At 34.0% G+C, this 26,532-nt stretch overlaps 1 long non-coding RNA gene across 6 annotated transcripts in view; it reads right to left on the bottom strand.

Annotated features, from left to right (window-relative positions):
- Positions 1-3,986: 3,986 nt before the first annotated feature.
- The window catches only part of LOC144287854 (uncharacterized), a 353,649-nt gene continuing 331,103 nt past the window's right edge, over positions 3,987-26,532 (bottom strand). For all 6 annotated transcript variants that reach the window (XR_013355638.1, XR_013355643.1, XR_013355648.1 and 3 more), the window contains one exon: positions 3,987-4,164. This is a non-coding gene — a long non-coding RNA (uncharacterized LOC144287854). The remainder of the gene's footprint in view (positions 4,165-26,532) is intronic.

Here is a 26,532-nt window from a genome sequence, read left to right as displayed (position 1 = left end):
ACCTCCTCCTCCAATCTTCACACTCTAAAAATATGCCTCCTATTTCACTTCTTTCTTCACTCCCTCATAGAAATTTATCCTGTCATTGACACTAACCTAGGGCCATACAGTAAAATAATTCTGAGCAATGCAGTTGTGGCCTAACAAAACTGACTCAGTCAGTAATAAACCCCACAATTTACAAAATTATAGCTACCAGAGATACAAAGAAGTAGCATGCAAACCTTTCTTAAAACATCACATTTTGTCAGATAAGTAAAAATCTACAGATATTGTACTTCAATGCATTTTTATAATACCAGGAATGTGAAATCAAGCAGTGGGACACTATTTTAGCTACGTCACTTTTCAAAGTAAACAGATTTGCATAATGCATAATTCTACAGTTCATTTTACTAATATAGAGCCAGTTTTTACATTACAGTATTTTGTGGTTCTGTTTTATTTTTTTTTAATTTATTTGTTGAGGCAGTTAAATTTTGATTTGACATTTCAAAATTCCTGACATATTGGGCAATGTTATAATAAGTCATGATAGAGACAATTAACATCTTAATTATAAAAATCAAGGTCCATCTCTTCTATGGTAGTACTTGATCCTTTGTTGCAGGCTATAATTTACTTGTCCTTTAACACAATTTACAGGTTTCTCAGAACAGTAGTACTCCAAAATCATATAGGTGCTTTTATGGGTGCAGTCTGAACTTCACGAATTTTACATACTGCTTTGCTTCTTTAGAGTAGTTTTTTTCCTTAGTTAACTTTTGTTGGCATATCTTATTTTTTAAAACCAAGTTTCACATTTCTTCTTTGTGGGGACTATGTAGCCTCTTCTTTTAGATTCTACATGCTTCCTGTTTCTCCCATCCCCACCCTGGCCTAAGACAATGCTGGAAGATACCAATAACTTAATCGATGTTTCCTTGACTTGAGCATTCCCAGCAATGTTTTTATATTTGCAACAAACTATGTAGCTTCCAGCCTGAACGTTTATATACATTTGAGAAAAAAATTATTGACTTTAAAATAACCTCACCCTTCACAAATCATTTAAATAATGAGGTTTCTCAAAGACTATTAATCTACATGGAGAAGAGTCATAAATATTGATGAATTGTTTAATACTGTTGTTGTTAATGATTGCAATGTTCATTTTATATAAAAATTCAGTCTTTTTTCCTACATGTCATTTGGTAAAACTCTTTACTGACTGAACAGAATGTGAATGATTATCAATTCTTTTCTTGCTTTGATGTACAGTCTGTGCCTGAAGGAAGATAAACCAAAGCATACATATGTCCTCAAAGTTGTGATGCTTCTTCAGAAATGATATGAATTTGAGAGATTATGCAGATAGCATCATTCAACTAGCTTGGCTTTTCCTATTTCCTGATTTTTTTTTTTTTTGCATTAGTAAGTCTTTGTAAAGCCTATAAACCCTTGAATTGTCCACAATTATTCACCAGCTATGCATGAATTCCCATGTATCCAGGCTGAATACTGTAATTATCAGGACTGATTTTTATTGTGAAGTTATAACCACTTCATCTGTTTCTAATGTGAATCAGGCTTATAAGAATGTTATGTGCTTTGTAAATGGTAATTAGGTAAATATGAAAAAAAAAAAAGAATGACTTTAAAGGGGAGGCTGTAATGGCTTTCTGGTTTAACAAATTAGATGGGTGGCTGGTTACAACTGAGTATTTATTGAAGATGTCTTTTTAAAAAAATCAAACGTCATAACAGCCTTTATTGCTTCTTAAGTCAAAATTAGATCACTCAATTGTAAAAGTCAAGACTTTAACCTCTTTCTATCTAAGACTTAAGTACTTTCATATGAGATATATAGATATAGATTTAAATCTGTACTTGAAAAGTAAAAGATGCAAATGAGCACAGGATAGCTAAATTAACATGGAGCAGAAGCTGTATAAGGATATTTGAAAAGTAAGCATAAGGCAAAAACTTTTTGGAAAGAAAGTGCTAATTCAAGTATATACATTCAATGTTTTCTTCTTTCTGAAAATTTTGTGTATGAGCTTATCATGTTCATCAATGTTGCCTCATGTCTGATAATTATGGCTTGCTTATGATCTAGTAATAGTTCTCCAGAAAGTGAATATTTTTATTATTGGCATAAAATGAAGTTATACTACTATAAAGATTATAATTTGTTCAATCATCTTCCTAGAGTAGAAATATTAATTGTATTAAAAATCAATTGGCACAAGACAACTAAGCAATAAGCACTAATTTATCTACCATATACATAAATTTGACTTTTGAGGAATCCTAATTGAAGATACTTTCCCTGGTTTAATGCCTGAATGATAGACACTTTCCCAGGATAGATATTTCTGTTGCTGGATTAGATCACATTGAGTTTAAAACAAAACAAACCAAAAACAGGTTAAAATTGCATGGGAAACAAAGAAACAAAGGAAAAAACATTTTGAACAGTGTCTGACTACTAGAAATTTTCGAGTAATTGACATCTTGCATTTTTCTTATAGTGACATTTCCCTGATTCCTTGGGTAAATTTTTACCTTATCACCATGAAAGATCTTATGGGGATTATCTAAATGTAAGCTTATTCTAATGAAAGATGATATTTTTTTACAAAAGAAGAGACATTTCCCTGATTCAAATAAGTAAATTACACACACTTAGTTCTATCATGCTTTTTTTTTTTTTTTAGAAAGATGTTTGGTCAATACCCTTCAATTTATCAATTTATCTAATGTGTAATTATTAACTTCAATTCTTCCAAATTCTAGAGAATCTAATCACATTTAAGAAGACATGTAAATGGATTTCTTAGAATAAAAGTTGAAGATGAAGACAGATCATTAATGAGTTTATAACTAGTATACTTTTTTAAAAGTCTGATTTTATAAGGAAATAGAGCATTCGAGATTTAATCCTCAATTTCATAAACTCATGGTTTTGTTGATGGCTATTTCAGTTCAGTTTAGTGAAATAAAATGGAAGTAGCATTCTACATAAGGTAAAACATCAACTCTTTTAAATATATTAGTGTCAATTTATGTATAATGTAAAATTTAATTTTTATATTTTACCCTTTTCAGGATTTTTTTCCCCAGAAAGTTTAAGAAAATGATGTTTATTTTGTTTGACTTCGTCACATAGGCACATAACCAGCATATTTTTTCCTCTGGCCTTCTATCCCCTCTCCACGTGTTCAACCTTGTGATGTTTCTGACAGAGGGTTTGGTGACCACTGTGTTCCAGACCTTCCTCTGGTGCTGCTGCTTCCAGACCATGGAATCCCAGCTCTGTTAGAGCACGTCATGCAGGAAGTCTGCCTTCCACCGCTTCTTCATGAAGGGGGAAGTGTTTTCTCCCTTATTATTTATCTTTTCCAATCTATCATTAGCAAATCTCTCTTCTTGTCTTAACAGCTTTACTTCATCATTGTTTTCTTAATTTTCTTTATTTCTAATTGTACTCATCTTGAAGGAACTTCAATTCAAATATACTAAAATTAAAATATACTAAAACTAGAATTCTTTAGAATTAATTCACAACTAAATGCACACAGACTACAGGGGCACTTGGGTGGCTCAATAGGTTAAGTGTTCAACTTTTGGTTTCTGCTCAGGTCATGATCTCAGGGTTTGGGGATCCAACTCCGCATTGGGCTTGATACTGAGCTTGGAGCCGGCTAGGGATTCTCTTGCTCCTTCTCCCTCACCACATAACCTCCATAAACAAACAAACAAACAAATGCACATAGACTACAATTGGGGTAAAAATAATTGTATAACACCTGTAACAACATATTGCATGTGCCTCTTTGAATAGCTGGCTACTGAATGAGAAAATGCCCTTGTTCGATACATACTGGGTACTGAGTTAATCATGATTTATTTGAAATTACCTTAACATTGTACCCTGTCTTGTCTTTTAATGGAAAATGACTTCTATTTCTAAATAAACTCTAATAAATCAGTTTTAAAGCATATTCTTTCAATTTACTATTTAAAGCATATTCTTTTAATCAGTCATTCTTTCATTGCTTTAAAACCTTTGACTTAGTCCATACTCCACAGTGGAACACTGGCATGGCTCCCAAGATATAATACACAGCAAAATTAATGGTATCTTCTTCCCTCACGGAGCTTATAGTTTGATGGATGATCCTAGAATTAATTAGATAATCATACAGAGTCATGTTATAAAAGTAATATGTAAATTACTAACATTTAATTTATGATTAAAATAAAAGACTCAACCCAGATATGACTTTTTCCATGAAGTTTTAACTGATCTCTACATTCAGGATTTCCCAGTCTTTCTTTTCAATTTTTCAAACACTTATTTATTTGAGGTTGTCACACTTAACTGCTCTCTCTACATTCAGAATTTCCCATTCTCTCTCTTTTCAATTTCTAATAAACTTATTTATTTTGTCAGATTTGATAAACAAAAAAAATAGACAATTAAATTTGAATTTCAGATAAGCAACAGATATTTTTAGGGCCCCACTGCTGCTGTAACAGATTATCACTATCACAAATTACCACAAAAAATTGCAATATATAAAAATTTTCACATTATGCATGAATTGATACTAGTTTGAAATACTCAAAATGTTGCAGCTTAAAACAATCCATATTTATTATCGTACAGTTCTAGAGGTCAGAAATCCAAAAGAGGTCACTAAACTAAAATCAAGTGTCAGGAGAGCTAAGTTACTTTGGAGGCTTTAGAACGGAATGTTTTCTTTCATTTTCTAACTTCTGTATGTTGCCCACATTCCTTGGCTCACTGACCCATTTCACCTATGAAGCCAACAGTGGTGGGTTGAGTCCCAACATTGAATCACACCTAAATTGCTTCCATGAAACATGAACCATACAATATTTAGGGGTACAGGGATCCCTGGGTGGCGCAGTGGTTTGGCGCCTGCCTTTGGCCCAGGGCGCGATCTTGGAGAGCCGGGATCGAATCCCATGTCAGGCTCCCGGTGCATGGAGCCTGCTTCTCCCTCTGCCTGTGTCTCTGCCTCTCTCTCTCTCTCCCTCTCTCTGTGACTATCATAAAAAAAATAAAAAATAAAAATATATTTAGGGGTACATTTGAGAATAGCACACACACATATTATATGTAATATACACACATAACAGACACCTAAGGGCACATATATATAATTCACCCACCTTAATTTATGTATTGTTTGTATGTTACAACACAAATTTCTATTTCTATCCCAGTTATTTGATTAGATATACGACATTCATTTTAGAAGGGTAATGATTCTACTTATGGCAATATAATCTATCATCATGCTTGGGGTCAGAAGCAAATATACATTTTAGTTTTATTAAGCAATTAATACATTGGCTCCAGGTGTCTCCATTTTTCTATGATGCTCAGACTCATTCTACTATGCTCAGAATGAATTGAAACTTAGCTATCTTAGGATGCTGTTATTCTCATTGGTTACTGATCATTTATCATTAGACACAGGGGTTGTCCTAGCTCAACAGTAGAAATACCTGATCATGTATGATGATGACCCACTTTATATTCTAGGAGTCCTTGAAAGTAAAAATAGAGAGTAAAAATATCTCAAAAATATAACACTTAAAAAGTGCTAGGTACTAAGCGTGTAACTTTTTTAAAACATTTATTCCCTGATTTATTTTTAACTTTTTATTTATCTTGATGGCCTGGGGAAGGCATCTTCATCTTTTTAGATCTCGTGGGCTCTGACATCTTACTCCAGTCCTGATTCTGGGGTCAAGACCTTATAGGTGTATCTATAACTGCTTCATTATTTTTCTGGTTACAGAATATTTCACCCTAAGTATGTTCCAATCTCTTATGATGGATGTATAGTTTGTTTTCTGTCTTTTACTGTTAACAAAGAGATGATGCCTTTTCTCATTTGTGCCTCATGTGTGAGCATGTTTTATAAATTGTGCCCCATGTGTGAGCATGTTTTATAAATTCCCAGCAGTAAGCACATGATTTTTAAATTTAATCCTAAGAAGATTCAAGGAGATATTATATATGTCCCATTTCCCAAAAGACAAATATGGAACATTAAAATTGTTTCCTGAAGGTCTTAACTGTAAGGATTCAAAGTTCCTTACCATTGGGACATTTTATCCAAGGAATTATTGGAATTACATACATCACACCACCTCTCAAATAGAAATTTATTGAGGAAAACCTGGCTGATAGTATGACCTTTGGCCTATATAATTCAAATTGAAAGACTCCTTCCTCATGTTGCCACTGAGCACATTAGCATCCTATTATCTTTACAAGGTTAATTTAATGGACTGTGATGCATATTGAAGAATACTTCTGAGTTCCCTCAAAGTCACCGTATTAGAATTTCTAACTGTTCATTAGCCATATACATAATAGAAGTGGTCTAGAGTCAATGACTTTCTGTTATGCTCCTTCTAAAACTGATCTTAAAATTGCACATACTGAATTGTAAATTCAGTATAAATTTTGTAATAAAATGTTATTTTATAATAAAAATACACATGTGTAAATGAAAAAATATATATATTTTTTCATTTATCAGTTACTAAATTCATTCATGGCTAAGTTATTTATTGGGTTAAGACACTGAATCAGAAAATGGTCCTTTTGTCTTTCTCTGAGTATTCAGGTTTAGAAATGCTTTACTTAAAATGTAAGAAATTTCCAGTAACTTTCCAGGCTGCAGAGATACATTATTTATGTTAACAAACTGGAAAGAGTTCATTTGCTTTAATATTTATAAGGGAGATCAATGAGACATACAATGCAGTATTACTCAGCTCTAAAACCACTACAAAACATAGATTCAATTAATGTAATGTTAACCAAAGAATACAGTCAGCAATTCATAAATAAATAATTGTAATAAATGTCCAGATTTTTAAGACTCTTAGGAATACCCTACCAAAGCCAGCCATTAAGCAATGTATCCTGCTACCTCAATCTATTAAAAAATGTAATTTTAAGGAAAATTACATGCAGTCTTGCTCAGAGGAGATTACATATTTTAAAGCTATATTGGTTTTTTAAGCCTTTGAAGATAATAAGAAGGTTCATTAGGCTATTACCTTTGAGTTACTTAAAATATTGAATAACCTCAGAATGATCTGATTCAAGAAAGGTTTAATTGGCTTAAGTTATGTCATGCCTTTTAAATAAAATATTTTGTGAGATATTCATAAAAATATTAATTACCAAAGCATGTTTACCATAGATAAATTGGCAAACAATTTGGGAATAAAAATGTTTGTAAATAAAATATCTGAATCAAATGAATTTAAAGGCTAGGATATTTGGAAATACAAAAAACACAACACATTTCATTCATATAAAACTTTAATACTGGCCAGAAAAAAATAATTTTTTCCTTTTAGTACAAGATGTGAATTAGGAATGTGTTAAACATTTATTGGCAATTAATATGAATTTTGAAAAAAAATCCAAAGGAAGTGAAAGCACTCTCTCTTATTTATTTTCAGAGTGATACAGGAATAACACCATAATCAATATTACTCAAATTTTCATGCAGTGACTTCTAAAGCAGAAAGACAGTAATCTAGCTGTTATTCATTCCACATGCCCTGGAGCTATTTGATCAAGGACAACAGTTGCCAATCAGCATAACTTCTATGTGTTTTAATTTCCTTATTAAAAAAACTATATTAAAACATTGCAAATGAATCAGTTCATATATTGAAGTACCTGTATCAGTCAACTCAAGGGATTTTTAAGCTTTATCAAATACTTTGATCTTGATCACACTGAAATTCCTTCCAGCAATTTATGAAATGTTCATGAATTCTTGGATGAAGCCCAAAGTAAGTTATCTAAATTAACTTATTTTGGGGAATTCTTTGTAAAGTTTCATGCTAGTAGGCTTTTGCAAAAAATACTAATTTGTTAATTACCACTTAAAATGTTAAGCATAATAATTAAGTATAATAGTCAGATGAGAATAACCAAATTTTTAAAATTCAGTGAGAAATGTTGTATATATTCTTCCATACTTGAGCCTAGCAAGTTATCTCTCTCCTTGAAATTATGAATTTTCAGGAGAGAGTATTCATTGTCCCTTTTGATTATAAAATAGTGTCATAATAGAAATTAAGTTTTCTATTGCTGCTGATAATTTTTATTGGTTCTAAATTATTCCAAGTGGCAAAATTATTTTCATTGGTTTACTGACTTAGGAAAGCTCAATTGATAGCTCAAATCATGAAGCAAATTGCTTTTGATTTTTCAGATGCTGAATAATTCAACATATTTTCTTAGTAAAAAGAACAGTAGAAATAAAGTAAGCAGCTATGCACTAGAGACAGTTTTAACCACACAGTCTCCAAAAATGAAGACATTTGTATGCCTATGAAGGCACTGATTAAGCAGCCCATCTCTGTTGTAATTGGGGTATATAAAATAAATGTAAATGCTGGTAACATATGAAAATTCACTTATTCTGGCAACGATTGAAAGACAAAGAAAACACAGAATACTTAACTTAAAAAGAAAAGAATTCACAGAGGAAAGGTTGTTTCTATATTCATTCAATTGCTCTTCATCAGCCTTTCCTATAGGCCAGATGTCTGTCTACTCAACACATCTATTATCTCCTAATATCAGACACCAGGGAGACTCTGTATATTCAAAGCTTACACGTTGCAGTATAAAGCACTAAATATTTACTATTTGTTTGTTATTGTGTATTTGGATCTGTATCATTGTTTCAAAGCCATATGACTAGCAATATTTGTTTGGCGTGGGGGAAAACGCACTGCAGTTCTTGTAATTTCTATCATGAGAAAAAAAGGGCAAAAGGTAACATATATTTGTTAAAGTAGTTTAGTGAAAACTGTTTCATTTAGCCCTTTGGTTCTTTTAAAGTTGATTTGAGGTCTTTTGCAATTAGATTGCAAAGTTTAATGAAGTCAGAAGGGAAAAAAAAGTGTTCAATAGGAAGCTAGCAAGTAAGAATGCCCAGTCAATAAAAGAAGAAAAACAACAATAATAAAACCAAGAAATAAGAGATGAAATTCTGAAAATAATCGGGTCCATAAAAATTTCTAGGACAAAATAAAATTCACACAGTACATGAAAGTTAAGGGTTACATAAATGCTTTCTTAATTAGGCATCCTACCTTAATATAAGGACAATAATGACACTGACCAGGCTAGCTCCTCTTAGCAATGAAATATCTTGACATATTTCTCAAGTTAGTGTTCTTTTTTTTAAAGCGTTTATTTATTTATTCATAAGAGACACAGAAAGAGAGAGCCAGAGACATAGGCAGAGAGATAAGCAGGCTCCATGCAGGGAGCCCGATGTGGGACTCAATACCGGGACTCCAGGATCATGTCCTGGGTCAAAAGCAGACACTCCACCACTGAGCCACCCAGGCATCCCTCAAGTTAGCGTTCTTACAATAAGACAACATTTATTTAAAATTACAGAGATACTAACAAATAACTCAGTGTGTCGGTCTAACTCATTCAATCATTGTATAGTCTATTTTTCAAAGTAGATACAGAATTTATTCATAAACATATATATGTACACACACATAAAACTATGTAGAAAATCAGAAGTCATCATAATGATAATCTGGTATGATTAAGAAGTCAGTTAATAATATCAATATAATTTTTCTATTCAAAAATATTTCCCATGAGACACGGTACAGAGCTCTGGGGATAAACTGTCTTAACCATCTGTACAATGTAAAACTGATATAATGAAATTTGTCCTCAGTGTAAGCTACTTCTTTTTTTTTTTTTCAAACACACGAGGGTTTATTCACAAGCTGGAGCCTGGGTCCAAGTGCACCCGACACAGCGGATCAGGGACCCAGACCCCGAGACTAAGAGGCATAGCAGCTTTATAGGGGCCAGTGGCCCATGGGATGCGCAGAAAGTTGCACAGTCAGGTCGGTCCACAGCAGGTGGCTGATTGAATTACACCTTACCCTATAGTATCCATTTGAGCTGGCCTATTACTTTGGTCAGAATTGGCGCGCAGTTTGGCGGGCACAAGGCGGGGTTACATTGTTATGAGCCGATTAGGGTGTGCCCAGCGGCTTGCCTAGGGTGGGGCAGCGCCTTAAGCAAAAAGCAGGTTATGTGGGGGTCATACAGGAGGTGGTGGGTGTAGCCCAAAATGGGAGTTAGTCCTGCTTTGCTTGTCCAGGGGTAGGGGATTTTTGATAAATTTCCTGGGTCCCACATTTCCCCCTTTTTCAGAGGATCCTATGCAGGACCCAATCATGGGTCCAGGTTGCCCTTAGAGTGAGCCAGGGGGAATGATTAAACCAGGATTCGAACCAACCTTGTTGCTGTTCTTGCTCCCATTTATATTCCAGCGACGAAGCAACATTCTACGTTTAAGGCAGCACATAACCCCCCCCACACACACACCCTTTGTTGTAAGAAGACTAAGTCTAATCCCCTTCTATTTTGTTATTTTTTTATTTTTTTATGATAGTCACAGAGAGAGAGAGAGAGAGAGAGAGAGAGAGAGGCAGAGACACAGGCAGGGGGAGAAGCAGGCTCCATGCACCGGGAGCCCGATGTGGGATTCGATCCCGGGTCTCCAGGATCGCGCCCTGAGCCAAAGGCAGGCGCCAAACCGCTGCGCCACCCAGGGATACCTAATCCCCTTCTATTTTGAAGGACAACCTCAGACTAGGGAGTCTTGGAGGTGCGAAATAAGTGAGAACGGCGCAGTCTTAGCTTTAGGGGATTGTCCTTGTCCGGTTGGCTTTTCCATTCTGGAACAAAGTCCTTGAGAAAGGCGTGTGGCTCAGCTGCTGGACGTGGGTGTAGTGGACCCAGGGAGTAATCCCGTCGACCTGGAGAGCGGTGGGAGTGGTCAGGATCACGGTGTAGGGTCCCTTCCAGCGAGGTTGAAGTGTCCGGTGTTGGTATCTCCCCACGTACACCCAGTCACCAGGCCGATATCGAGGGGGGTCCGGGGGTGGCCCAGTCTCATAGAGGGCCCTCAGCTTAGGCCACACCACCGTGAAACCCTCCGGATGGGGTCCTGGAGGTTTCTTGGATCCCGGACGAGCCCCCAAATGTTGTGCCCAAGATTGCGAATCCGAGAAACCACGAAGGAGCTGACACCGATGCAAACACACGAGGGTTTATTCACAAGCTGGAGCTTGGGTCCAAGTGCACCCGACACAGCGGAGCAGGGACCTGGACCAGTGTAACTACTTCTATAGACAAACTCTACCACATGGCTGGGTATCTGAAGTGAAATATAATCAATTTCTTTAATTCAAAAAATAGAATGATAGCTTTTCCATCTTTATATTTGGACTAGAAGCCATATATGTCTCATTTGCCTAGGGACATGATGTTGAGCTAACTGTTTTGAGTTCCTGCCAAAAGTTCCATTTTCAAAATTATATTTGATAGTCCATGAAAAATGCTAAAAATTCATTGTTGTAGGTTTTAAGCTTTTTTCTTCATATTTGAAGTTTGTCTACAAAGAGCATACCTGTTTTCCAGAGACACTTTAAAACTCTTTTACAAAAGAAATCCAAAGCTATCATGACCTAATGTAGATTTTTTTTTAATTGCTACACATTTAAAATGAAAATATTTTCACTGCCTCACTAAAGCCAGTGGGGACATCTTAGCCCTGTGCTCTCCCACTGCCTTGGCAGATGCTTGCATTCCACAGTGAGGGACACTCATTGATCACCTGGCTCTGGTGGGCAGATTGAGGTACATTTCTGAGCCCCAAAGGGACTGACAGAGAGACTGTTCTTGGCAGTCTACCACCCCCCAGGCATTGTATAGCCTGCAGACAGAAACAAATTCCTAGTCTTCCTGTGGAAAAAAAAAAGTCCTATTTACTGTTCTGGAGCTTCAGAACACATCTAGAGGTGATGGAGGTACTCTTAGAGAACATAGGTGAAGGTTGTCATCTTTGTTCTCTCCCATGGTCTTGCTATTGTTCATGGTACCTCCCAGAAAGGAGTTTATCTGAAGCCCATTTGCATATCTAATAAGGTGCTGATATCCAAAATATGTAAAGAACTCATATAACTCAAAAGCAAAATACAAATAATCCAAATGGAAAATGAGCAGAGAATATGAATTGGTAGTTTTTCAACAAAGGCATGCAGCTTGCCATATGGCACATGAAAAGATGCTTAACATCACTAATCACTAGGGGAATGCAAATCAAAACCACACCTCTTACCTGTTAAAATGGCTATTATCAAAAAGACATGAAATAACAAGTGTTGGTAAAGATGTGGAGAAAATGGAACCTTCTTGCACTGTTAGTGAAATATAAACTGGGGTAGCCACTATGGAAAACAATATAGAGTTTCCCGAAAAATATTAATAATAAAGCTATCATATGATCTAGTAATTCCACTTCTGAGTATTTATCCAAAGAATATAAAACATTAATTTTAAAAGATACATGCACCCTTGTGCTCATTATTTATGATATCCAAGATACAGAAATAACCTAAGTGCCCTGATAGATGAATGGTTAAAGAAAATGTAGTAAAGGGGTGCCTGGGTGGCTCAGCTTGTTGAGCATCAGGTCTGACTCTTGAGTTGGGCTCAGGTCATGATCTCAGGTTCGTGTGATTGAGCCCTGTGTTGGGCTCTGCGCTCAGCACAGAGTCTACCTGTCCCTCTCTTTCTGTTACACCCCCTGTGCTCTCTCTTTCTCTATGAAATAGATAAATAAACAACATCTTAAAAAAAAAGAAGAAGATGGTATTTACCATGGTAAATATACATGGTTGGATAATACTCAGCTACAAAAATAATGAAATCTTGCTATTTGTTAACATAGATGGACCTTGAGAATATTATACTAAGGAAATAAGTCAAACAGAGAAAGACAAGTACCATATGATTTCACTTAAATGTGGAATCCAAAAAGCTAACAAACAAAATACAACTAAACCAAAACCAAATTCATAAGCCAGAGAACAGGGTGATGATTGCTGAGGGAGAGGCGAGGTTGCAAAATGGGTGAAAGGGATCAAGAAGTACAAATTTCTGATTATAAATAAATGTCATGAGTATGTAGTGTACAGCCTGGTGACTATAGTCAATAATATTGTATTGCATATTTAAAACTTGATAAGAGAGTAAATCTTAAAAGCTCTTACCACAAGAAAAAAAATGATAACTCTGATGATAGATGGTAACTAGACGTTTTGGTGATCATTTTTCAGTGTCTACAAATACTGAATCATGTTGCACACATGAAATGAATATAATATTATATGTCAATTTTACCATAATTTTAAAAAGTAGCTTTAGCTTCACAATGTCATTGAATAAAAAAAGGATTCATATGATACATTCCTTTAAATACTGGTATTAGTCTATTGTTTTACCTCTAAGAAGACTTAAAGAATTAACTATGAGTAGTCAATAAGAATTTTCTATTTATTATTTTTTTCCTTATGCATGACTCCAATAAATCTCCAAGTTAAATATAATATTTGATTGCACTAACAAGATTATCTTCAGTTGCTGCTCATATAACGGTCTTAACTCTCTTGGTATTTGTTTATCTTGCCATAATTCTAACTTCTCAAATTTACAAAGATATAAAGACATAAAGCTGTACATAAATACAGATAGGAAGACACTGTATTTAACAATTAGGTAAATGCATTATGTAATGAATAGTATGAATTATTGTGTTCTTTCAAAAATAACTAATGAAAAAAATATTTCCCCATAGAACTCAGAATATGTTGCCTCAGTATCTTAGCAATTCATAAAATATATTACAAAGGAGTCATTTTCAAGCTGTATTTTTAAAGCACTTAGGGCATTTCAAATAAATTGTAGTCCAATATTGCTGACATTCAGGATGAAATGGGAATGGGGAAAATTTAAAGTGAGGGAGTTAAGAAGGGATAATCACTCATGGGCCACAATGTGAAAAGCTTTATATGGGAAGATAGAAGGCAAACTGCTATCCCCAAGACTGGAGAGACAGACAGGAAAATCCTAGGGTTATGTCTTACCAGAGCAGAAGTAGGAGAGGAAACCACTGCAGAAATCAGCACAGGAAGAAAACCAGAACTGGAATCTACAAATTGCTGGAGGATCAGGGAGGACAAATTAGAGAGTTATAAACTCCAGGTGGGCTCAGCCTTAAGAAGATTCCAGCAATATTGTGAGATGAACCTTCAGGAGCTGGACCAGATTTCCATAGTAAGTGTCAGAACAAAGTGCCCCCTTCTGGTAGGTAGAGGAGAAAAGGAACCATCGTGAAATACAAAAGAGCTCTCTGTATTTGACAAAATCTGCCCTCAGAGAAACTAGTTAACCATAGCCTAACCTGCTGGGTATTACCAGAGCCTAACTGACCTGCGGGGGCAGAAGGTGTAAGGGCAATCTCTGTACCTACCCTCAGTTTTGCTGTAAATATTAAACTCTTCTAAAAAAAATGAAGTCTTTATAAAATGAAAACCACCACCTGGGTGTAAGATTAGAAAATGTGCATTTTAGGGTCCTGGGTAGCTCAGTTGGGTAGGTGTCTGCTCAGGTTATGATCTCAGGGTCTGGGATCAAGCCCTGCATGGGGCTAGCTAGCTCTGTTCAGGGAGGAGTCTGCTCTTCTCCCTCTACCCCTTCCCCACTGCTTGTGATTTTTCTCTCTCTAGCTCATATTCTCTTTCAAATAAATAAATAAAATCTTTTAAAAAATGAAAAGAAAATGTGCATTTTATTATATAGATTAGTATTTAGAAGATACTACTTTTTCAGAATACAAAAATATACTTCTTTGAGGAAGTCAAGCAAAAAAAAAATTATATATTAATGGAAACTTTTGGACCCCACTATCTACAAAATGGCAGATTAGAGAGTCTGAAGACCTTCCTTAGAAAGAAAGGTTTGATGGGGGGTATAATAAACATAAATAAAATATATTTGCATTCACAGGCTTGTGATAAATCAAAAGGCTAAAAGGAGGAGGTATGATTCCACTTTGAAAAACTAGTGCTAAAGTCAACGGTATGTTAAGGGCACACAGTGATACCAAGAATATAGAGCTTCTTTTTGTGAAAGTCTGGCCAGGATTCAGAAGGCAAGAACACGTGCACTTGGAAATATGTCCTCCAGCTAAAGCTAGGATTTCATTGAAAACATGGGTCAGAAAAGGAAAAGCAACTGCAAGCAAAAAACAAACAAACAAAAAAACCCCCAAAACCCCAACCAAGTATATTGATAATGAAAGCAAGAAAGGGATAAAAAGACAGAGGAAACGAGGAGCAGGATAGAGGAAGGAAGGAAGAATAGGTAAACAAGATTCCCTTCATATTTTGTAGCAGCACACCAATTAATAATGCATAATAATCTGGGTTGAAAGAAAGTGGTGCCTTGCAGAAGCAAAGCAAAACCTTTAAAGAAAAAGATCCTATTCTTTGCTCCGATTCCTCAGTAATTAATATATGCAGATCACCTAAATATGAGCCAAAAAACACCAAGTGCAAAACCATTGTAAAACAGCTGCAGAGAAAAAGTCACCTGAATGAAAAAATTAGAAACTGAATTATTGATGCTGAAATTATCTGTTATGGTTATATAATTACCATGTTTAAAGCATTTATGGAAATGAAATTGAAATTGATCAGCAATGAACAAGCTAATCTGCAAAAGAACCACACATGAGAAGTTCACAGGAAAAACATGCAGTGGCACTTGCAGAGGTGGGCACCACCATCTCCACAGGATGTTTCAAGGAAAATATGTTCTCAAGGAAATGTGGATGTTCACATGGAAATGTACATGGTGCAATGGTGGGAGCTAATGTCAATTTTATCCAAGGTTGTGTTCCCAGAGTTAAAAAAGAAATAGAAATTTTAACCTCATATGTAATATAACCACAATTTTGAAATAAAGTACAGAAATTTTATAAACAAGACTCATAAAACTTTCTTTGCTGATGGTAGTATTTGGTATATTCACATATTTTCCTTGGTCAATTTATATATTTCCTATGATTGGACTGATACTTAAATCCATTTTTAAATATCTGTATCACATTGAGTACATCTTAAATTACTGAAATATTTTCATTTTCTTGGATATCAAAATTTGCATTTTATACTTGCAGATTTTTCTATAAATTAAAATATTGTCTCTTTACAGATGCAGATATCCATACAATCAAGATAATGATAATGGTCTTAAATAACAAAAATATTTTTCTTCCTTAGAATATATTGCAAAAATTTTCTTCTAGAATTTGTCATGCATCACTAGAATAGGTAAAAAAAAAAAAAAAAAGTTTCTTCATAATCCTGCTCAGACAAAAGAGCTGTCTTTCTTTGGTCTTGTTTTGTTTTGTTTTCTAATTTGGTCAGAAAAAAACTTCACGGTATTAGGGCTTTAATTAGTATTTCTTTAGAAGAATTTAAGTTTTTATGCCATTATAATAAATAGTCTAATCACACTCATGGCTTAGAAAAACACTTAAAAAAAAACACAACAATTTCCATAAACTAATGAAATGTATGTAAAAATCATCAAATCTACCCAAACACTGGCAAAGAGCCCATCCAATGACACTGCATTCTGTGTTGTCTTTTTCCCCCTGCTAAATGTAAAGACATTTTGTTTCCTCTATATTAGTTATATACTTATCATCACTCCCACCAACACATACACACACTCCTGTCCTCTAGTCCAGTGATTTGCACTCAATCGTTTGTTAAATACAGCCTGCCAATTAAAAATGTGAACAAATAAATCTTTCCTGCAATGATTGTCTGAAGCACATTGTTGTGAAATATAAGCATTTCTGATGTTTAGTAAAGTGAATTTCAGATTATTGCTTGAAATATATAAAAAGATGACCTTCAATTAATATATCTATGTTTCTTTCTCAATTTCTTGGTTTTAACGAAGCATAGAAAAAGCGATGCTATATTTCTATAGAATGGAATTACTGAATTATTCGGTATAGAACTCCTAGAGAGCAAGCTTTCTAAAATCACATTTCTTAATATTCTCCTTGAAGTGTAAGTTAAGCACATAATCGCTATATCTAGATAATAGTCACGTTCAGTAGGCTATATTTTCCAGGTTTTTATGCTTATTGAATCCATTCTTTTTTTCCTTTTAGACAGGGTATGTGTAAAAACAAAGATTATGAGAATGCCTTTCACAGCAACACCATGTTAATGTGAAATCATTTTTCCTATTTCCAAAATAATTGATTTTTTGTGTTTTCAATAGGGGAGATGCATATGTGATAAGAAAAATAAAGGATTTAGAGGAGAAAGAAGAAAAGAGTGATCATGACAGCACCTCTTACATACATATAATATAAAATGTGTTACCTTTTTAATTCAAGAGACAAGTATACAATTCAAGGTAGAATTATCAGCCTCCAAATAACTATATTTATGGCCTAGAGTAACTGAAAGTCCATAAATGACAATTTTGTTATATTGTATCTAACTTTTAAAATATACTCTAAAAGGACAAAATAGCATTTATTTGTAGTATCAAGTGAATAAATGAATCGTCAAAGATGAGCCATTGCTTTCTTTTCATTGCTGTCATCTCCTCACATGAAATCTTTGTTTCCCTGAATAATAATGAAGAATTTGTTTATAACAATCTAAGTTCTTATCTTTACTCCCAGAATAAGTTTTACTCTTCGTATTTCTTCCTAGTCTTCACTAAGGTATTCATTATTATGTGGATCAATTTATGAAAAACATTTGATCAGGGTCATATATTTAATTCCATTGACTTTCAACTACTTGAAATACACTGGCTCAAGACACCTTGATATATGTAAGATAACGCTGACACTTTGAATTGGAGCTACTTCACACATCTATAGAACAATCAATTAACAGACACTAAAATTCGATTTACATATAACTGGGGAAACCGTATTTGAAAATAGTAGACCCAAGTGTGGAACCCATTTTTGAAGAGCAGTAAGTTTAAAAGAAGACTAAAAAGAGAAAGTTGTGTAAAGAAACTCCAATATTGATGAAATATAAATAAAACTACCCCCAGAGATAGTTTCTTGCCCTAGTTAGGTTGATAATGGATCACATCAGGTGCATGAAAAAGAAAGGATATAAAAAGTGTACAATTCCAAAGGAAGCAATGTTGTGGAAGCATATCTACAAAACAAGGAGGGAAAAGGATAGGATTGATGGTGAAAAGAAAGAAGTAATCATGCCCTTCAAGTTTATAAACTTATGAAAACAAGAAAGCATCACTGAGTCACAAGCAGAGTCACATTGATCAGCCCCCTGCCCTACCAGCACACACACACACCCTTACAGGTACCATTTATTAAAGAGTTGAGTTTCACTGTAACACCAAAATAGAAAGGTCTTAAAAAAAATTAACAAACCATCCAAACTCCTCATCTCACTTCACCCAATTTGTTATTGCTGGCATAAGAAAAGTCTACAAAACTTTTTATGAACAATAAAAAACAATTTATATCTATACAAAGCTACTGTAAGAATTAAAAAGTGCCAATCAGGGCTCTTGGGTGGTTCAGCCAGTCAGGTATCTGCCTTTGGCTCAGGTCATGATCCTTGAGTCCTGGGACAGTACCCCACATGGGGCTCCCTGCTCAGTCTCCCTCTGCCTGCCACTCCTCCTGCTTGTGCTCACTCTCTTAAATAAATAAATAAATAATATATATATATTATATAATATATATAATATATATATATTTTTTTAAGTGCCAATCAATGCCTGAGTATGAAAATACAAATAACTTCCTGCTATGGAGGAGTGGACCGTCAGAGAGGTAAATGGTAAAATCTTTCTGCCCTTAATGGATAAGTTAAATAGGAAATTAGAGATATGAAAGAAATACAACAAATACGATATAAAAACTCCTGTTTGTTATGTACAAGCAAAAGAAAGATATGAGCTATGGACAAACTGAACAAAAGAAAAACAACTGAAAAACAAGCCATCATCTCAGAAATGTTGCAATGTACCAATGAAAGAGTGGGTAAACCTTTAAGCAACTCTAAGAAAAGACAGAGAGAGAGAGAGGTATTATCTTTTCTTTCAATAATTCTAATAAATGTCTTATTGTTCACAATGGGAAATGCATGCTTCAACAGCTAAAAGTGTGTTTTGTTATATCTAATACTAAAAGTTTAATATCATAGTAATCTAAGTCCCAGGTCTGGTTGATTCATAATGCTAAATGTGGGCTTCAACCTGGAAGTTGCTCTCACCCTGCAAAAGGCTTTAGAGAGATGCCTACACTTAAGCCAAAGCAAGATGTCTCTTTGGAGAGACTGAATTGAAAGCAATAGTTGGAAGTAAGAATAGAAAATGCACTCTCTACTTGAAAGTTATTCCTAATATGGGGACTAATTTTGTCCTTTTCTAGCAAGGAATATATATGCATCAAGTGTCCCAGAAAATTAAGTTGCTTAATTCAAATTTCAACATAGTCTTAAACCCTAGAGTAGACAAATAACATAGGAAGAGAAAGATACTAAGAAAATGCATTCTAAGCAGATGTTCCAGGATGGACAGATGCACAAAAAGAAGAATGTTTTTTTTTAGGCAACCGTGTAGGTAGAGTTTAAGATAACATGTATGGGTCTGGAAAAAGGAATGGCAAGAAGTAAAATTTAAAAAGTTTTGATAGGTTAAATTTGTGAAGGGTCTTGAAAATTATGGTAAAGATTTGAAAATTCACATAAGCTGCGACCTGCCTTTGAAGGTTTAGAATTTTTTTTTTTTTAAAGTGGGACAAGCAAGAGTGAGAACAGACACTATTTTGCTACTCATACATTATACATGAGATATAATGAGGCTCTACTAGTGACATTATGATAGAGGTGGAGGTGCATTCTAAATACGTTTCCTGGATCTGGATGAAAGTTAGTAGACAGCAATGCTTTTAGTTTCTGGAAAAAGTAAAGTAGGAAAATAAAAAAAAAATAGAAATATCTAGTAAGAAGCTGGAGAATAGACCATTAGTTCAAAAGAGAGATAGGACTGAAAATATGAGAGGCATAAAAATAGTAGTTACTATTTATGGATTGCTTTCTGTGAGTCAGATAGTTGTCATGCATTATTTCATGTAATCCTCAAAATCTTCAAAGCAGAAAGTTTGCCCTTTTAAAAAGGAGGAGACTAGATCTGAAAGGGATTAAGAAACTTGCCCAAAGTCACACAATTAGTAAGCCACAAATTTAGTAAGCAGCTTAACCAGGATTGGATATTTGGAAGATTTGAAACTTACACTTTTTTAAACTATGCTTTGTGTCTGTATTGGAGTGATAATTGAAGCAAACCATATCTTATTAAAGACAATATCCAACTTATATTCAAGTAGAAACAAAGCAACATTTTTCCTTATCCACTACAGCTAAGTATCATGGACATCACATGAGTACATACATTAACACAGACACACAATCCTATGTTTTGGGTTTATGACTTTGGTGTGTTTTTGTGAAATTTCTTTTAACTTCTCATCTTTCTATTATCACTTAGATCATCCAGATACTTTGCTATGGGTAAAAATTTAAACTATGATGGTACAATTTTAGCATTAATATCAAATTATTTGTGAAGGAATGCAACAAAGATTGCTACCATTTCTTCAAACCTCATTTTTTCCTTTTCAGCATAGAACTACTCAATGTTTCTGAACCTCTCGTGATTTACAGAAACCCATATGACTGCCTTCTGTTTGGTGTTACGTGAGATAAGCGATGGGTTCTATTTCAAGACTAAGCTTAGTGAGTATTTTCCTCCCCAGACTGTCCCTCTCCTTATTCTAGGTGGATTCCTGTCATAACAAGGCTCTAGAGGATGAGAGACTCAAATGATTTAGAAGACTGGACTTTTGACTCACACTATAAAGGAGAGCTACATACTAATCAGGAAAACCACACTGAGAAATAAACTTTTGTGTTTAGACTATTTAACATATTGGAGTCTTTATTATTACGCCCTAGCTATCCTATAACATTGACATTGACATATATATATATATATATATATATATATATATATATATATATATCATTGCTTTATAGGGTTCAGATTTTCATACTCCTAATCTGAAGTAAAATTAGAAATTTACAATTTAAAATCTATAATTTTGATTTTAATCTTAACCGATTGCTAATTTACACATGAAATAGACATGATTGCCAATTTAGTTCATAGTGAATATTATAAAAATACCTAAATGTGTGTTTGTGCTGACAAAGTAAAATTGTCAAAAACCTTTTGCCTCTAATATCCCTATACATAGAAGATGATCCTGCCCTGTGTTTATTATTAACACGTCTTTCTTTTATTTCTATTTTATCATCTACATAGTGCAACAAAAATGAAAGCAATTTTGCTTATCATTACTAAGTCCTGAGAACTAGATGTGGTATTCCAGTTACTCATTTATGAAACTATATGGAAAGTAAACTTATTGTGGAGAAATCGTGAAAGGACAAGAGCAATCTTAATAACTGGATCTTGGCATAACAAAGAAGTCCTTGAAATACTCAGACTTGAAATAATCTACTGTAATTTTCTCAGGAGCTTTTTGGTCCCAATTAAGCTTGTCTGTTGTGACTGAATTTTAATTAGTACGGATGTTTGTACTTCAGAAATTCAGAGTTTGAATTAAACTTCATAAATTTGCGAGACCAAAGGAAAAAAGAATAATTCAATAAGCTTACAATTTTAATGAGGGCATTTGAAAATGCTAGCTTTCTTCATATCATAGCTGCTATGTTATCCCAAAATACTTCTATACAACTGGTTTGAAGATCCAGACTGAATTAACCAGTTCGTTGAGTCAAATGTTCAAACCAAAGGCACTGTTTGAGAAATTAATATGTTAGGTGAATTATTTGTTTTTTGTTTTTGTTTTTTTTTTTAGCAAATGATCAAGTAGCTCCGTAGAAATGCAGACTTGAAGTGTTTTCCAAATTATATTTTTGATTTCCAAACAATTCAAATTTTTGGAGAATTTTCCTGAGAAGCTAACGTCTATTGCACTTCATTTACTTGAAGGCTACCAAACTGGAAATGCGAGACGGTTTCAAAAACAGTTATTTGTTTTGTTTGTTGGCTGGCTTTTAAAACAAACAAACAAAAAAAACAAACGATTTTACTGAGATATGATTTACATACATAAACTATAGATATTTAATGTAAACAACTTTATAAATTTGGAGATACATATACATCTATGACTTTGCCTTTTCTTTTTTTCTGTTTTTTAAAGGATTGTTCAGGAAATGGTAATGCAGGAAAATCATCTTACCATCTATGGCAACTTTGAGCATGTATGTCTTTGACAGAACATAACTGAAATGTCTTAAAACCAATGGTTTTCAAGCTTACGTGTATATTGCAATCACCTAGAGAACCGGATAAAACACAATTTTCTAGGACTCAACTCCTGAGTTTCTGATTCAATATTCCTAGGACAGGAACCAAGAATATTCATTTCTAATAAACCCCCAGGTTACGTGCTGTTGCTGGTCCACAGTTCTTTCTGAAAACCAGTGGCTGAAGCATTGAAGCCTACTTAACACTGGAACTCAGTTTATATGATGACATTAAAAAAATTAAATATGTTGAAAACTTATGTTTTATGGTTAACCCTTGAACAATGTGAGGGTTAGGGATGCCAACCCACCACATACTCAAAATCTGAGTAAAATTTTTGCCTCCCCCAAAACTTAACTTGTAATAGCCTACTGTTGACCAGAAGCTTTCCTGATAACATAAACACTTGGTTAACACATATTTTGTATGTAATTTATTTTACATACTACATATTTGCAATAATGTAAGCTAGAGAAAAGAAATTGTTATTTAAACCAAAAAGAAAAAATACATTTATAGTACTATAGTGTATTTCTCAAAAAAAAAAAAAAATCTGTGCATAAGTTGACCCATGCAGTCTAAACTTGTGTTGATCAAGGGTGCACTATATTTCAAAATTAGGCTCCTTCTTTCCACCTGGCATGTGTTGGCTTTAAGTATAAAAAATATATCCTTTCTATATATATTTATAGAAAAGTGAAACATTTTGGAAGGAAGTTTCAAAGGAAAGGAGATTACATATACATAAAGGAGATAGAAAGTAAAAAATATATACATACACACGTATTTATTGTGACTTTATTGTGCATATGAACATTGTAGATTGTATGTATTTGTACTGATTTCTAATTAATTTTGTTATGGTAAGAAAAATTACTCAATAATATGTGAATATTTTTAATTTTATTGAGATTTGTTTTATGGTCTAGCATATGGATTTCTTGGTTTAATATTTTATGTTCAATTTAAAAGCTTTATAAATAATAGTTTGGGGTATGGTCTTTTGTACATGAAAATTAAGTCAAAATGATGGGTGGTGTCATTCAGATAATATTCTTCTTAACTTTTTGTTTTGTTTCAATTTCCCACAGATGAATGGTAAAATCCAGAGATGAATGGTAAAGACAATTGTGGATTTGTCTCTTTTTTTTTTCTTCTTTTGTAGTACTGCTTGATTTTGCTTCATTTATATTGAGACTCTCTCATTGGGCACATATGCATTTATAATTTTTATGTCTTCTTGTTCAACTGGCTCATTTATCATTATGAAATGTTACTATCTCTACCTTGTGGTGAAATCTCTTGTTTTTTTTTTTTTTTAATTTAATTAAAAAGAGCCATAAAGCCTTCTTTTGAGTAAAATTTCATGGTGCACTTTTCTATTCTTTTACTTTCAACCTATCTGTGAGTTTATACATATGTAAGTTGTGTTTCTTGTAGTTATAAAACAGTTATATTCTCTTTTTAATCTCCTTTTAAGTATGATAATTACTTCCCTTTATTGGATCATATAGTTCATTTATATTTAATGTAGTTATTGGTATGTTTGTGCTTATATACACCATTTCTGTTTTTCATTTGTTTATTTTTTTCATTTTTTTAAAAAGATTTTATTTATTTATTCATGAAAAACACAGAGATAAAGAGAGGCAGAGACATAGGCAGAGAGAGAAGCAGGCTCCATGGAGGGAGCCCAATGTGGGACTCAATCCTGGGACTCCAGGATCACTCCCTGGGCTGAAGGCAGATGCTTAACCGCTGAGCCACCCAGGCGTCCCTGTTTTTCATTTTATGTGCTTTTTAAAACTGTGTTTTCTCTTTTCTTTTATTTTTTGGCTTAACTTTTTTTTTCTTTTTAAGATGAAGGAGCATGTACTATTCCTGTCATAAACCCAATGTCATCTTTTAAAGAAATAGAAAAAAATATTAAAATTAGTATAGAACCACAAAAGACTTTAAATAATCAAAGTAATCTTGGGAAAGAACAAAGATGCAGGCATCCTACTTCCTGATTTCAAGATATATTCCAAAGCTACAGTAATCATAACAGTATGGTATCTGCAGAGATTTAGATTAACAGAATACAATAGAGATCCCAGAAATAAAGCCACTCGTAAACAGTCAACTGACCTTCAGCAAGGGTGCCAAGAATATACAATGCGGAAATGATAGTGCCTTCAACAAGGTAAATTGAGAAACTTGAATGCTAAAGTCTGAAATGAGACCTTTATCTTATGTCATACACAAAGTGATACTCAAGATATAAAACCTAAATGTAAGACCTAAAACTGTAAAATTCCTGGAAGCAAACATAGGGAAAACTTCATATTAGTCTTGGCAATGATTTCCTGGACAAGACATCAAAAGCATAGTAAGAAAAAGCAAAAATACTAAGTGGGATTATCTCAAACTAAAAAGCTTCTGTACAGCAAAGGAAATAATCAACAGAATGAAAAGATAACCTATGGAAAGGGAGAAAATATTTTCAAACCATGTATTTGATAAGAGGTTAATATCTAAAATTATAAGAATCTCCTTTAACTTAATAGCAAAACTAACATAATCCATTTAAAAAATGGATGAAGTCCTTGAATAGACTTTTTTCCAAAAAAGACATACAAATGGCCAACAGGTACCTGAAAAAGTGCTCGGCATCACTAATCAGGGATGCATGGGTGGCTCAGCAGATAGTGCCTGCCTTCGGCCCTGGCTGTGATCCTGGAGTCCTGGGATTGAGTCTCACGTCGGGCTCCCTGCAAGGAGCCTGCTTCTTCCTGTCTATGTTTCTGCCTCTCTCTCTGTGTCTCTCATGAATAAATTAATAAAATCTTTTAAAAAATCACTAATCATCAGGAAAACATAAATCAAAACCACAATGATACACGCACCTCATATCTGTTAGATGACTATTACCAAAGGACAAAAGATCAGTGCTGTCAAGGATGTGGAGGCAAAAGAATTCTTGTATACCATTGGTGGCAATGCAAACTGGCATAGTCACTATGGAACACAGTATGGAGACTCCTTTAAAAATTAAAAATAGAACTACCATATGATCCAACAACCCCTTCTGGGTTCACGAAGATGTGGAAAAATTTAATCTACTTTTTAAAAATCTACTTGCTTCCTCCATTAAAATTTTTTCCATGATTATCTTTATATACTTTTAGTGTTTGTTATAAAGTGTTTTCAACAAATTTGGTAAATTTGAAACTACTACTTCATTCTTTAGCCACATTCTCTCTCTTCTGTTTAAGATTTCTGATACATATTTACTATAGTGCTAGAAACTTTCTCATAATCCCTGATATTTTCCAATAACTCACAAAAACTCTACCATTCTATCACAATTTTCCCTTTGTGTTTCTGTTTGGATAGTTTCTATTGTTAAATTGTTCATGTTCACTGATTTTTTTCTTCAATGTCCAATCTCCTAATAGTATCAGATGTGTATCTGATATTTTTTTTTATTTCCTTGTATGTTTGACATAGATTTTTCTACTTGGCTCTTTTTACGATTTTTATTTTTCCCCTATGAGTCCTCAACTTTAGCATCATCTGTTAGTCCTTAAATATATTTATAATAGTTTTTCAAGTTTTTACTATTTCTACAATTAAATGCTCTACCTTTGAGCTATGGCACTAAGCTCCTTGCTATTTCTAATCCCTGGATTTGAACTATGCTATCCTTCTTAAAAGGGAATTAACCTATGACAGCTTTTCTTATCATTCTGAGGCTTTCAAAGTAGTCTTTGTTTTGGAGGTCTTAGAGAAGTTCTTACCATGTGATGTGGTTGTTGGTTTTAAAGTATCTCAAAGAATGTTTTGGTATTATCAAAGTCTCTCTTACATGGATTGGAATACCAAAGTTTCTGGCCCCATGTGACCTCATCATCCTGTGGCAGCTGCTTTCTGTTTGGCCTTGTGAAGTTTCACCCTAAAACTGAAGAGAGCTCAAAGATTCTAGAGAACCCCAGTCCCATACAGTTCCTTCCTTCTGATGCACTGTGCTTCAAATGCCACCTGCAATAGTATCCTTGAACTCCACTCTCAATAAGACCTTCACCCTGAGACCAGTTTGAGGATTTATCTCTAGTAGAGAGATGGGGTAAGTGTGGGGACTTATCTCATGTTTCCGTCCTTCCTTGCTTCCT

This window comes from Canis aureus, chromosome 17 (assembly GCF_053574225.1).
Source record: "Canis aureus isolate CA01 chromosome 17, VMU_Caureus_v.1.0, whole genome shotgun sequence".
NCBI lineage: Eukaryota > Metazoa > Chordata > Mammalia > Carnivora > Canidae > Canis > Canis aureus.
The sequence above is the reverse complement of the archived record's forward strand: the minus strand, read 5'-3'. Positions and strand labels throughout refer to the sequence as shown.